General features: G+C 41.2%; 1 long non-coding RNA gene across 1 annotated transcript; it reads right to left on the reverse strand.

Annotated features, from left to right (window-relative positions):
- Window positions 1-555: 555 nt before the first annotated feature.
- LOC116466331 (uncharacterized) lies at window positions 556-15,360 on the reverse strand. The gene is made up of 2 exons (XR_004247501.1): window positions 15,282-15,360; window positions 556-2,831 (listed from the first exon to the last, which is right to left on the reverse strand). It is a non-coding gene; the product is annotated as an uncharacterized LOC116466331 (long non-coding RNA).
- Between the last annotated feature and the right edge of the window lie 509 nt (window positions 15,361-15,869).

Here is a 15,869-nt window from a genome sequence, read left to right on the forward strand (position 1 = left end):
AAAAAGAATGAAATATGAGAGTTTTATAGCCCCTTTATCAGTTCAATGGTTTAAAAGTGTTCTGTGACTGGGTATGGTGCCTCACACCTGTAATCCTAGCACTTTGGGAGGCCAAAATGGGCGGATTGCCTGAGGTCAGGAGTTCGAGCCCAGTCTGGCCAACATGGTGAAACCCCATCGCTACTAAAAATACAAAAAAGTTGGCCAGGCATGGTGGCATGCGCCTGTAATCCCAGCTACTTGGGAGGCTGAGGCAGGGGAATTGCTTGAACCAGGGAGGTGAAGGTTGCAGTGAGCCAAGATTGTGCCACTGCACTCTAGCCTTGGTGACAGAGCGAGACTCCGTCTCAAAACAAACAAACAACAAAACAACAACAACAACAAAGTGTTCTTTATGTCAGTCATGCCACAGTATGAAATTTTGATACTTATACATTATGACAATATGTTACTTTAAAAGGTATATCTTCTCTGGTATTTTCAGCTACTGTTATTGTTTTGGGCTATAATATATCAGACAAGAAGTATTTAACCAAAACCCAGCTGACAATTTCAAAATGTTCTAAAAATGTTTATTGATATGTTGATAATGATACCAGTAATAGTGATTGATATCATCAATGTTATCATCAACATTGTTCAGTAACAATAGGATCTGGTCAAATGTGATATCTGTGTTATGAAAAGCTATACAGGCATACTTCAGAGATATTGTGAGTTCAGTTCCAGACCAAAGTAATAAAGCAAATATTACAATAAAGTAAGTCACTTTTTTAGTTTCCCATGGCATAAAAAATTATACTTAGGCTGTATTTTAGTCAAGTGTGCAATAGCATTATGTCTAAAAAACAATGTACACACCTTCATTAAAAATATGTTATTGCTAAAAAATGCTGTCACAGAGGCAGGAAGTGAGCATATGCTCTTGGAAAAATGATGCCAATAGTCTCGCTTGATGCAAAGTTGCCACAAATCTTCAATTTGTAAAAAACACATTCTCTGAGAAGTGCAATAAAATGAAATGCAATAAAACAAGTGTGTGGTGTGTGTGTGTGGTGTGTGTGTGTTCAGAGAGATAGGAGTGTGCAATGGCAAGAAAACTCAATTTAAAGCAAATTTGGATTGAGACCAAATATATAGTAATAGAATTTGCATTATTAAATAAAGTATTGACATTGGCTCATGCTCCTAGAAGTCTATTCTCATTATTATGATAGCTACTCTTTCTCCCATTAGATTGATGAATTGCTGAAGGAAGCAAAAAGTAAATTCATCTCAGTAAGTGAAAATCATTTCATTGAGCATGAATTTTTGGGGTCCAGCCCCATACTAAAATAGTCACAAGTTGAATACCAAATGGTCTCTAGCCTAGGCCATTCTCAGTCAAAGGCAAACATACAATGCTTGTTCAAAGGAAGAAATATTATTACCTGAAATTTAACAAAGATGTTGGAAAACATTTAACTAGGCTAAAGCGACTTGTAATTTTTTTTCCCCTGAGTAGACATGTTGTTCTGAAAGGTCTCTGGGCTGACATTGTCTGTGTACTTATTGATTGCATCTTTTTCACTGTGCCAACAGCATTCTAGCCTCAGGAATCATTTTCCAATGTAGCTTTTTAAATGTTTTTAATTAGGACATTGTAATGGATTAAAGGCAGGCAGAAACTGAAAAGTAGCTATGTTTCTACACACACCTTAGGCAAACACACACTTCAAAGACATTCTGTCCTGCCCCCGCCTCCCCCGCCTTTCAGTCTCTCTCTTGCTGCCCTGCCCCTCTCTCTTCAGGAACCCTTGGTTTCTGTTGTTGGAGTTTGGGGGCAGGGTGAAAAATCAATCATCCAGCCCTCACCTTCCAATTCCATGCAGTTAAGAACTTGGCAAAATGAGCAAGCAGAGGATCAAAGCGTGGTATCAGCTTTAGCAGTGGTAAAGCTGGATTGGATAACACTGCACGTTCCAAGCACAAAATCAGCTTTAGACAATGGGCCAGAGAGCCAGGGTTCTTTATTAAACTGCAGGAAATGCAACTGGACCTACTTCCCTTCTGCTCTATGTCTGCACTGGGGACTCACTGGACCAGGACTTATTAGCCATCTTGAAGTAGAGAGGCAAGAACAAGAGACCTGGCAGGACCCACCTGTAACGAGCTGACCACATGGGGACAAAGACAGGCATGTACAGCTCCTAGGAGCACTTGTGAGGCAGGAGAATAAGGTCTGGAGGCAAGGAATCTAAGGCCAATTCACGCTGACTTCCTAGAACTAAATCAAAAGGAAAACTCCCACTTTCCACGCCCAAGTGCCCAAGTAACAAAAGGACCAGAGGCTACTCCCTTCGCAGCACCCCTCCCCTGCCACCCTTTTTCTGCATTGCAGGTGAAAAACTGAAAGTACCTCTGATTGGTCCCCTCTCACAACCAATCAGGTTGGTTGTGGGCCAAGTCTTCATTTGCATGGGAGTATTCCTTTGTAACTTCACTTCAGCCTCTAACTGGTCACTTTCCACAACTAATCAGACGTTTGCATTCTGATTGGTCCCTTCCAACCAATCAGACTGATCACAGGCCACTACTTCATATACACAAGGTGTACACCAAGTAACCAATGGAAACTTCTAAAGGGTATTTAAACCCCAGAAAGTTCTGTAACTGGGCCCTTGAGCTGCTTGCTCGGCCCGCTCCCACCCTGTGGAGTGTGTTTTCATTTCCAATACATCTCTGCTTTTGTTGCTTCATTCTTTTCTTGCTTTGTGAGTTTTGTCCAATTCTTTGTTCAAAGCACCAAGAACCTGGAAACCCTTCACTGGTAACACTTGGGTCTGAGAGACCTAGGGAAAAAGAGAAATGACTCATGAACACTTAACTTTGTCAGGTAAAGAAATCTGGCAGAGTGGGTATCAAGTTTTCCCCAGTCTCACCAATCAGAAAAACCATCTTTCTCCCAAGAAAAAAGATGAGTGAGCAGGGAAGAGAGGGGCTGTAGTACTTTTCCCAAGAAGGCCATAATTCTAGATACACATGGAGAAACAATTATATTCCATTTATCCACTAAAAATAATACACAAGTTTTATTTTTCCCCCTTTCATATCAAGCACTGGTTAGAGATGACCCAGAAATCCAAAGATGGAAAGAACTTTACTGAGGTAAAATTTATTTATGTTCATCATTTTGATGATTATTAACCCTCTTTTTCAATCGGAAGCAAAGGATTTTTAGATGGGCTAATTCAGTCTCTCTGAGGAGATGATATAGTTTGTTGTAAATGTGTTTTGCTTCACTGACAATAGTGCTGTGATGGAATGGTTGGTCCATGAGTCTATGAATAAATGAACAAATCACACACCTGTTAAATTGTGTGCTGCACATAATCAAGGGGTTGTGATGTGTTTTTTTTTAAAGCAAAAATGTTGCTTCTCTCCATTTGCTGCTCCTAAACAATTTCTAAATGTAGTGTCTTGTATTTTCCCCATTTAGTGAAGTTCAAAGTACTTCATGGTGCTCATACATGTGAATTCTAAATCTATTTATTGTCCCCATCAATTCTCAGAGTTGCAAATACAAGCACTGTGATTTGGCATAGGAGCAAATTAAAATATACCAACATTCTAGTCCTGCCCCAGGTCATATTGTAAAGTCAGGGTTGGAGAAGTAGGAGTGATAGAATCTGAAAGGATACCATGAAGCATGCCACTCACCTGGGCAGGCACCCTGTGGGAGTGTATAAGGAGTGTAGGATTCTGGAGGAACCCACAAAAGTCCTGGAGTCTTAGGCTTCAATTCAAGAACACCTATCATGAATGACATCTCCATGCCAGGAATGTGACCACTGTGTCCACTGGCCAGGCCAACAGAAGGAGGAAACCATGAAGCTGCTGGGTTTTAAAACTTATGCATGGATAGCTTCCAAGCTCAGTTGTATCATGTAGTTTTTTTTCTTTCTTTCTTTCTTTTTTATTATTATACTTTAAGTTTTAGGGTACATGTGCACAATGTGCAGGTTTGTTACATATGCATCCATGTGCCATGTTGGTGTGCTGCACCCATTAACTCGTCATTTAGCATTAGGTATATCTCCTAATGCTGTCCCTCCCCCCTCCCCCCACCCCACAACAGTCACCAGAGTGTGATGTTCCCCTTCCTGTGACCATGAGTTCTCATTGTTCAATTCCTACCTATGAGTGAGAACATGCGGTGTTTGGTATTTTGTCCTTGCGATAGTTTACTGAGAATGATGGTTTCCAGTTTCATCCATGTCCCTACAAAGGACATGAACTCATCGTTTTTTTATGGCTGCATAGTATTCCATGGTGTATATGTGCCACATTTTCTTAATCCAGTCTATCATTGTTGGACATTTGGGTTGGTTCCAAGTCTTTGCTATTGTGAATAGTGCCGCAATAAACATACGTGTGCATGTGTCTTTATAGCAGCATGATTTATAGTCCTTTGGGTATATACCCAGTAATGGGATGGCTGGGTCAAATGGTAGCCCTCAGAAATGATGCCGCATATCTACAACTATCTGATCTTTGACAAACCTGACAAAAACAAGCAATGGGAAAAGGATTCCCTATTTAATAAATGGTGCTGGGAAAACTGGCTAGCCATATGTAGAAAGCTGAAACTGGATCCCTTCCTTACACCGTATCATGTAGTTTTTTAAAAAATGTCCTCTTCCTGAGTGGGGAACCGCAATCCATTATGAATGAAGACACTGCATTGTTATCTAAGTAGACAATAATGACAATATTGATTTGTATGTACTTTGTACCAATTATCTCCCAAGATATTCAGGGAAAAGGGTACAGACTCTGATGCTTCAAATTCATGCTCCATATTCTAGTTGTTTGTCATTGGTCAAATGACTGAGCCTACCTGAATTTGTTTACTAATCCAAAAAAAGGGGAGGCATAAATTTTTTTTTTTTTTTTTTTTTTTTTTGAGACGGAGTCTCGCTCTGTCCCCCAGGCTGGAGTGCAGTGGTGCAATCTCGGCTCACTGCAAGCTCCGCCTCCTGGTTTCACGCCATTCTCCTGCCTCAGCTTCTCCGAGTAGCTGGGACTACAGGCGCTTACCACCACGCCCAGCTAATTTTTTTGTATTTTTAGTAGAGACGGGGTTTCACCGTGGTCTCGATCTGTCGACCTCGTGATCCGCCCGCCTCGGCCTCCCAAAGTGCTGGGATTACAAGCATGAGCCACTGCGCCCGGCCAAAATTTTTATAAAAAGAGTAGAGGTGTTGAGGGAATTAAATGAGTGTGGTGTGTGTGTATGTGTAAAACAAGTAGAAGTTATAGGCTTTTACTGGGTTTGGCCACTTTGTGTACTACCTAGTTTCTTGGTCTACCTGGTTCATATATATTTGTCTATGGCAGCATATAAAGAGATTCTTTAACTTGAAGTATGATAGAAAGAGAGAGAGAAAATGAGAAGGAAAAAAGGAAAACAGGAAAACGAAAGAAAAGCAGAATTGAAAATAACTGAGTGTGGTATCATTAAGAACTCATCCAATTGGTTATATAGTTGTCTTAGCCACAGTGCATTGCTAAACTCTGTGTTATATTACAGTGCAGGTCTAATATAAATCTACAATTCCCCCTCACTAACAACTGAAGAAGACTCCCATGAGAAAGGTTAAACGAGTGATCTATAGTCTGGGGTAAAATTTCCTTTCCTTGTATTAATTCAGCTGAGCCTTCACTGCATGCTCTGAGAGGGTGCATTTTTCTCAGCCCATCCATTTTCAGTGTTTCCTCATTCACTTGCTCCAAGTTCACTTTACTTTGAGAAGAGCCATTATCACTGTGTTGCCAGTACATTGAGCCAAAACTCTAGCCACTTGGAACGCCATTGAAATACTTTCTTATTTTTGTTTTCCCAAAGCCTTCTTTCTCTTTCTTATCTGAACATTCTATGTCATCACTGTGGAGCTGAGGAGATTTTGTTTTTGTTTTTGTTCTCTGCTCCTTTTGATGGAAGGAGTAATTTCCATATTGGTTTCAATTTGAACAGTGGATTTCCTCACTGGGTAAAACAAGAATGCCATGACACTTTCTGTGTAATTTCTGTATATTAAAGGTATCTATGGCAGTAGCAGATCAAGGCTACCTTCCTTAACCACTTACATCCAATGCTGAGTGTGATTCTAAAGCACTTAAAGCGATACTGAAAACTATTACTTTTTTTTTTTTTATACTTTAGATTTTAGGGTACATGTGCACAATGTGCAGGTTTGTTACATATGTATCCATGTGCCATGTTGATTTCCTGCACCCATTAGCTCGTCATTTAGCATTAGGTATATCTCCTAATGCTGTCCCTCCCCCCTCCCCCCACCCCACAACAGTCCCCGGAGTGTGATGTTCCCCTTCCTGTGAAAACTATTACTTTTAAATGGCACTTTCAGAGGTTTGTCAGTTATAAAATAACCAAGTAGGAAGCATCAGTGAAAGCCATCTGGCCTTCAAATACTGCTTTTCTCTCCCTCACTCTATTATCTTTCTAGAGTTCCTGAAACCGTTAGCATTGTTCATTCTTCAATAGACAGTATTTATTAATGTCCTTCAAGTGTTTCATCAGGGAGCCGGGTGGTAGGAATTAATATAACAGTATATGTATATGAATATACATGGGGCTGTACCCACAGAGCTTATTAAACAAGTGTCGTCAATGACGGGTGCCAAGTACCATGACAGGAGAAGCACACTTTACTTAGGAGCCTTCCTGGGAACTTCTAATCCATGAGGATAGAGGGAGGCAGAAGCTTCCTGGAGGAAGCAATATTTTTAACAATCATATCCTGTCATTCTTTTGAACCAAGGCATTTATTTATCCTTGTTGAAATGCAAACTACTTACCACTTACCCAGGAGAATAACACTTTTAGATCATAAGAACTCTGGGTATGTTGGCATACATTAGCTTTACCACAAGCTGAGGCCCCGAGGAAACGAATATTAGAATTATTAAATTTTAGATGGCAGCAAAAGGAAGATTAATCCCAGGACTCTGTTTAAAGATCAGGAGGCCACTTCTTTGGGGAACTTTTTGTCTGCAGAACTTTGGGGTTCTGGGGATTAAGATAGGGCTTAGGCTCAAGACACTAAAATAGGATTCAGGTTACATGAATGATTTCCCCTACATTATAGTTTTGCCTAAGCCTATTCTACTCTTGAGCTAGTCCTTACAACTCCCACTCATCAGGGAAAATGCCTCCACTTGGCTTCTGGATAGTGAAAGTGAAGTGTGAAATGTAAGAGGAAAAGTATCTTTATAAAATCTGATATGCCCAAGATAGTTCTGCACCAAGACAAGTTTAGCTGGAAAAAATTCATCTTTCTGTTTTTCTACAGGTTATCTCTATGATCTCTCCTTGTATGTAAATTATTTATAAGAGTGTGATTCTAAAACTCAAGGTAAAAATTCGTCACTCACTTTTTGTTTACATGAATACGTGCCAGAACCTACACTTCCCCATTCTTACAGCATTACAAAAATGCCAATACATGAGTTTCCTGTTTATTAACTGGAAAAGCTTTCAACTGAAAATCCCCACTGTGTAATTTATACAGGCACTTTGAGATGTAATAAAAATCCCTAACCCTAATCTCAACCTCTGTCCTTTTAAAATTCAATTCAGAACACTTGTCAAGTGACTGACTAGAAAGGTGCCTTCCATTAAGCAAATGCCAGGAGGTGTTTTCTTCTGAAAATGAAGAGAGTTAGCAAGTGATCAGCAACTAGGAATTTTGTCTCTATCCTTCCTGTTGTGAGAGCTCTAACTCTGAGCCAGGATCCCTGCCTCCAGCTCTTAGGAGTTTGTGTGTGTGTGTGTGTGTGTGTGTGTGTGTGTGTGTGTGTGTGTGTGCATGTGCATGCATAGTCATGTTTGGAGTGAAGAGGAAATTCAACTCTTTCCACTTCTCCTGTGGACAAAGATCTGTTCCTTGTGTCCCCACATGGCACTGTGGAAATGGGGTATGCGTCACAGAAAGGATAACATTTTATAGGCTACAGTACACTAGAGCACTTTAACTTTTATCCCAACAACAAACCTGTAGAAAAAAGTAGGTTAGTTACAGATGTTCTTTCGCTTACCAACTTTCAACCTATGGATATTCACAGATAAAATCTCAAGCTCTCCTGTGAGAACATACTACATGGTACCAGTAGATGATATGGAATGTATACTGCTGCTTTTTGAACTCAAAAACTGTGCTGTTCACCATCAATGCATTTTGCTGTGTTTGTGAGAGTCTTTTTTTGAGAAGTTTTCCCGAGCATTATTAACCACATCAGGTTCAATAAATCCAAGAAAATGGAGAGTGTTCAAAGTCCTTGTTGATATATACAATTACCATGGAAACAGAAGAGATTTTTAAAAACTAGAAGTGATGAGAAAAAGAGGAACTCTTCACACAAATATAGGATGAATTATTCAACAGTAGAAATGACTATAAAGGGCAAAGAGCAAGTCGTGCAACATACAAAAGTGCTGTGCCTTTGCCGGTGGACAATATCAGCAAGAGAATGGAAGAGGAAGACAAAGGATGCCTTTCCTTGAGTCGGCACCTTGACACTAGATGGGCAGAGGAGCCTCCTGTTCATTCCAGGGAGGGCTAGCATGGGAGAAGTTTAAGAGCTGGCCAAAGAGACTCTGATCTTGAAACTGTTGCCTCAAGGCAAAGGGATGCCTCTTCCAGTCTGGTTCACATCCACATGAGGGGTGAGGCGACGAGGAGCAGGCTGTGGCTCCTAAGAGCCTCCTCGGGACACTTGGGAGATCCCCAAGGAGAACAGTTATCTGCCCCCACAGACTTCCAGCAGAGACAAATGACAAATGACAATAATTTGGGGGAAAATGTCCTTCAATCATTCAAAAGCTATATTTTTAGTGCCTTCTATGCACCAAACATTATTTTATCACCTAGGCAGACATGGCATTGAACATGCATAAACAAGAAGACCAGCTTTTATTAAAGCTTTGAGAAACTGATTCATGCTCCTATTCCTGGAAGTGCATTTGTGACAGCAAGCTTAGTCACTTTGGAATTTCCAACAAACAGATTCAATTACAACCATATTGTAAGTAGAATCGTTTCTGCGTTAGTAGTTTCCAGTCTAATAATGAGGAAACTGGGCTATGCAGGGCTTAAGAGACTTGTCCTAAGTAGTCAGAGGTGGAATGGAAACTCAAATCCAGCTGTTGATTTCAAACTAGTGCTCTCATCTAGGCATCACAATTCTTTACAATATGATCCAACATACTGTCCTATAGATGAACCAAAAACTGACTCTAAAATTTCCTTTCTCCAATTCTTGGAAGCCAATGACATGCAATGTCTTCAATTTTATTTTTTGCATATGATGAAGAGCTACTTTCTAGTAACTTACTAAGTATTTACTAAGGATTACTACATTATGGCATAATGATCTAAAATTAACACATTATTACAGTTTACCAATGACTTAATTCTGTACTATACTAAGAAGATTACATAGCACCAAAGGACTGTTAATTCTGGCATGTGACTCACTTAGAGACATGGAGATAGTTTGGAACTTCTGTAATTTTTAGTAAATGGGCTATACATTTTGAGTGTTGTTATCATGAGTGGGCTGGAGATTTCCGTTTCTGCCATTCTTACCTTTCATTATAACTCACTGTTAATTTGATTTTTAAATTCTCATTTAAATTGTGGTGGATTGGTTGGTTAATCCTACAGTGAATAGTAATGTATCAACAGCATTTCACCTTAAATCTATCCAATGACTGGATTTTAAGACATAAGTCTATTAAAACTCAAAGTAGTAATTTATTTTGCTAAAGCACAAACATGTAGAATCCACACTCACCCGGCAAATATACAGAGATGCTCATTATATTTATCAAATTCTTCTTATTAGAAAGCAGAAGTGAGTAGTAGAGGAGTGAATGCAGGATATTTCTGCTCATGCTTGAAAACATCGAGTATTATTTTAACCTCTAGAAAACTAGTACTGCTATCTTTTCGGTCTAACTACCATTCACTATTGGCAAGCTACCTAAAAGCTATGTCTAACCCCTTCTCCCTTGCTGCCTCCAAGCACAGGGGCTGGAAAATAAAATTTGTGGTTTGCCCATCTTTCTTGAAGCTAGGGACAGTCATGTCATCCTGTCTGGCCCATGAAATGTACATGGAATTCTTCTGGGGGAGACTACTTAGAGAGTTTTAAATTTCCTGATGAATAGGGGCACCCTACCTCCAAATAATATTGAAGACAAGGCCTGGAACAACAGCCATTCTGTAACTACGAGGAAAGTAGCAAGAGAATCACAAAGATCTGTTGCTAAAACCCTGAACCTATGCTGACAGTTGCCTACCTACAGATTTCTTTTTATGGGAGAAAGAATAAAACCCTATTTGTTAAGGTCAATGAACATTGAGTTTATTGTTAGGATCCAAAAGCAAATGCATTAATACTTATATATAGATAGGTAGGGATTTAGATGCTGACTTTTGTATATAATCCTTATTTGTAATATTGCCTCTGGGAAACAGGTATTCTGGGTTCAAACAGATTTATTAATAAAAAAATTAAAACCTAACTTTCTAATTGATAAATAATTTCAAGTGTGTATTTTCATCACATCTCCCTCAATCTCACACTCTCATTAGCACCCTCACAAGCATTTGGGCACACACACCTGCTCCAAGACCTGTGTTTTCCCCTATTACCTAGTGATGGGATGATAAATTGGTTTCATCTTAGGCGCCAATGGTGATAGATTGGGAATGGCTGTCTGGATCACAATGTTGACAATTTTGAGGCAGACAACACAACTCATAAGGAAGAGTGCTGTGATCAATCGGCCAGGTCTGCCAGGGATGTGAAAAATGGACTGGCAGCACCTGTGTTTTTGCAACAGTTGACCTGATCCACTGTATCAAATTTTAATTCCTCAATCTAGCATAATCCCTCCTCTTCTCTCAACCCTGTAGGTAGGAATTTAGTATTTTCAAACTGGGACATTTGGTCTCTATGTTGGCTATAGTTCACTAACTAGAAAGTTAGGGTATAGTAAAGAAAACAATAGCCAGCTAAAGTATTTAAGTGGGAATTGTGTTAAAATGTCATGTCTTTAAAAATGTAAACATATATAGTCATGAGGTGCACCACTTGCTTCTCCCTTCAAGGAATAACTTGCTGTCCGGTTGCAAGATGTGCAGTTAGCTGACAGCATCCAGCTACACTGCCTGTAGAATCCACCTTAACTTCCAAGCCAAGGCCATGCACATCCTAGGCAGACCCAGACATTGCCTGAGCATGGAGGTTCATGGCCAGGCCAGGCCATTTCTATCCAGTGTGGGGCTCTTTTGCAGGCAGTCTTTGCTATGGGACTTCCATTGTATTGGCTAAGACTTTATCAGATCTACATCATGGACTGAGACACTCCCAGCTCCATCCTGCTTCCTTCTGCCTCTCCTTTCATAAGTGGCACATCAGCATCCCTGTCTGGTATGGTTGAGCTTTGTGCCCCTACCCAAATCTCGTCTTGAGTTGCAATCCCCAGGTGTTAAGGTAGGAACCTAGTGGGAAGTGATTGGATAATGGGGAAGGTTTCCCTCAAGTTGTTCTCATGGTAGTTAGGAAGTTCTCATGAGATCTGATAATTTTAAAAGAGTGGCACTTCCTCACTCACTGGCTCTTCTCTCTCCTGCCACTATATGAAGAAGGTCCTTGGTTTCTCTTTGTCTGCTGCCATGATGAGTATGAGGCTAAGTATGAGGCTCCCCCAGCAATGTGGAAATGTGAATCAATTAAAACTCTTTCCTTTATAAATTGCCCAGGCTCAGGTATTTTTTTATAGCAGTGTGAAAATGGACTAATACATTGCCCCACCTTGATCAGTCTCCCCTTATCTTTCCCAGGTGTGACCCCCTCCTCCTCATACACTCCTAATTCCATCATGGTGTCTGCTTCCTGGAGAATCCAAACTGATACCCATACCTACTATGGATATGCCTACTTAAATACACAAAGCATTTATCATGAGTGGGCATATACAACATACCCAAAGAGGCAAAGTGCTAGGTTGGCTTTTGCATCAGAGAATATTGATTAAAATCCCAGGTACAAATCATAGAGTGGCTTCAAACTAGTGTCTTATTCTTAAGGTGAGGATGATCATGGTGATACCTGATGGGACTGTGTGAGGATTAAATGAGATAACCATGAAGTTGATTTCTAAACTATTATGCACTGTATTACTTTTAGTTATCACTATTATTTTATACTTTCAAGCAATTTTACATATCAATTACCAGCTGATTAATTAACATTCCTTTATAAATATTTATTAAGCCTTCATCATGTAACTGGTACTGATCTAGGAACTGAGGAAGGCAAAGTTCCTGCTCTAGTGAATCTCAGATTTTCTAAATCAAGTAAAGATGAGTTTCATTTAAAATAAACTAAGCAACAGGTTGCTAACATAGGTGGTCATATCTTTGCTTGGTTCGATTCTAATAGCAGTTTGGATTCGTCCCAGGATTTGTCTTTGTTGATCTTTCCTGCTGAACTACCTTTTCTTTCTTTCTTTCGGTTTCACCATCCTTGATGCTGTGAATCCTGCAGGGAGCTAACAGGCTGGTGTGATAGCTTCTTACTACACCTACAGCTCAGCGAGTCCCGCCACTTGCTTTATACACTTTGATTTTTCTGTTTGCTTCTCTCTCCTCTCTGACCCTCCTTTTCCTGAACACTTGCTACATCTCGACCCTCTCTGCCTCCTATTTCTCTTTTCTTCACTTTTGCTTTACTTCTTTTGCTGCCCCATTCTGTGGGAGACCCTATCTCTGTTTCTTCAGGTTGCCCTCTGGGTGTGAAAGAACAAACTTCTGGGCAGGCATATACCAGTGGTTCACCAGCGGTACACAGGAAGACACCCCTCCCAGGAAATAATACCTCTGCCTCTGACACTTCCAGGAGGCTTGTAGCCACAGGAATCAACACATGTCTCTGCAACACTTCAAATTAACTCAGGCCTCAACAAGGCAGAGAGGGATGTAGCCATACAGGCATGGTCAGGGCCAGCTTATCACCATTCACTGGGAGACTGGCTGGAATGTGGCTATACCGAGTGAAAAGTCAAATGTCTGCCTAATAGCAGAGCCCTCCAGTCCAAAACACAAATGACCCACTGCATTCCTCACTCATAACTTTTTAAATGTTTTTTAAAAAATCTTTTACCCTAATGTCCAGTAGGCTATTGAACACTGGCTATCAATTTTTTGCCCTATGCTCTACAGTTAGAAATAAATGGCCAGGCAGGGTGGCTCATGCCTGTAATCCCAGCACTTTGGGAGGCTGAGGTGGGCAGATCACGAGGTCAGGAGATCGAGACCATCCTGGCCAACATGGTGAAACCCCGTCTCTACTAAAAATACAAAAATTAGCTGGGCATGGTGGCGCATCTGTAGTTCCAGCTACTCAGGAGGCTGAGGCAGGAGAATCTCTTGAACCCGGGAGACAGAGGTTGCAGTGAGCTGAGATCATGCCACTGCACTCCAGCCTGGGTGACAGAACGAGACTCCATCACAAAATAAATAAATAAATAAATATGTGTGTGCATAAATATGTACACACATATACATATGTATATTTTATATACACAAGTATTTGTATATCTAAAACAAAAGTTTCACAAAACAGTACCCTCATTACATGCATAGCTCAAATTTTTTAATTTCTTTATTATCTAGTTATCCTAATAACTTTTTAAAATGCTGGTTTTGACCTAGAGATTTTTAACCTTGTGTGTGTGTGTGTATGTGTTTGTGTGTATGTGTGTGTGTGTGTATCTGTGTGTATGTGTGTGTGTGTATGCGTGTGTGTGTGCACGTGCCATTTCTACCCCATGTGATGAAGCCTATGGATTCTTTCTTGGAGTGTTTTTAAATGCACAAAGCGAAACTGTTAGGCTTACAAAGGAAATCAATGATATTGAAATACAATTCTATCCTTGGGCCTCTTGTAGGGAGAGGGCAGTGTCCACAGACCCCACGTTAAGAATCTCTGCATGGGTAAATTGATTTCCCAGCTGACTGCTGAGCCACAACCTGCAGTTTGGAAAATACGGCTGTACAAAGCCTCAGAACATTTTGTTGTAGTTAAGTATTTCAGATGCTTATTATCCTGTCACAGTTTTAACCCTCTTTTCCCTCCCTTTCCCCATGCTTCCTCTATCCAGTCACCCACACCCCCCCCACGTGCACATGCATGCGTACTGACTTACATGCATGCACATATATGTTGCCACATGTACATATACATGTACACATAGGCACACACATGCATAGGCACACACATACAGATCTTAGGTCACGTATCTGGAATGAGATGAGGCACTAGACCACTGGGTCCAGCCCCTCCCAGTCCCACTCCCTGACTGCCTCTGAGTCACAGATCCTCTGGCTCCTGCCTCAGAACTACTCCAGTGGCTCATTTTCTCTGCAGGGCAGTGCTCACCATCACGACTTTCTTGTTTTCTTTCACAGCATTGTGAGCCAATAGGTGCATTCTGCCCCAGAATAGTGGTGGAGACTGGTGGTGGCACAGCCCAGAGCCCTCGACTTTTATTTTCTCAGGCTTCAGTGAACCTTCTGTGGCAGGTGTTTCCGTTTGATAGGCGGCAGTTCCTCCCTGGGTCACTCCAGCCTGCAGCTGAAGCCCTCACTTAGCTCACTGTGGCTGTACTGAACACACTGCCTCCCAACATGGAGCAGCCTAGCCAGGGGGTGCGGGGAGGAAAGGCGGTTGCTGCCACAACTGAATGACTCAGCTACCTTCTCCAATGGTTTGATATTGACGTTTCCTCCTGCCATAGCAAAAATGCCCAGGTGAACTGTTTTCTCCTTTGCATGTAGGAAGATGATGGTTGTCTGAACTGATTCCAGGTAATGGACAGTGGTAAGCAGCTCCCTTCTCTTGTAGTATGTTGTGGATTGAAGTGTGTCTCCCCACAGAAAGATATTACTGGAGTCCCAACCCCGAATATTTCAGAATGTGACCTTATTTAGAGATAGTGTGTTTACCGAGGTAATCAAATTTAAATGAGGTCATTAGAGTCCCTAATCCAATAAGACTAGTGTCTTATAACAGAAACAGACACTTATAGAGGGAAGACAATGTAAAGAGACACATGGAGAAGACGGCTGTATTTCCATTCTCATGCTGCTATAAGGACATACCCAAGACTGGGTAATTTATAAAGGCAAGAGGTTTAATTAACTCACAGTTCAGCATGGCTGGGGAGGCCTCAGGAAACTTACAATCATGGCAGAAGGCGAAGAAAACACGTCCTTCTTCAAGGGGTGGCAGGAAGAGAACTGAGTGAGTAAAATGGGGCAAGTCCCCTCATCAGATCTCCTGAGAACTCATTCACTTTCACGAGAACAGTGTGAAGGTAACTGCCCCCATGATTCAATTACCTCCCCCTGGGTCCCTTCCATGACACGTGGGGATTATGGGAACTACAATTCAAGATGGGATTTGGGTGAGGACACAGCCAAACCATATCAACAGCCATCTGTAAGCCAAGGAGAGAGGCCTGGAACAGATACTTCCCTCACAGCTCCCAGAAGGAGCCAACCCTGCCGACACCTTGATTTCAGACTTCTGGCCTCCAGATTGTGAGACAAGAACAGCAACTCGGCCTATGTTCTCTGCCCTTGAGGTTGAAACAGGGGGCAGAAGGTTTTTTTCCCCTTCTGTGTTGCAGCATGGAGTTCTGAATGACAGATGAAGGGCTGATCACCCGCCACGCCCATGCTAAGCCTTATGGCTTCATGGGGTTCAGGCTTCCTGTGTTCAGTCTTCTGTGT

The sequence above is a fragment of the Hylobates moloch genome, unplaced genomic scaffold (genome assembly GCF_009828535.3).
Source record: "Hylobates moloch isolate HMO894 unplaced genomic scaffold, HMol_V3 SCAFFOLD_4, whole genome shotgun sequence".
Lineage (NCBI taxonomy): Eukaryota > Metazoa > Chordata > Mammalia > Primates > Hylobatidae > Hylobates > Hylobates moloch.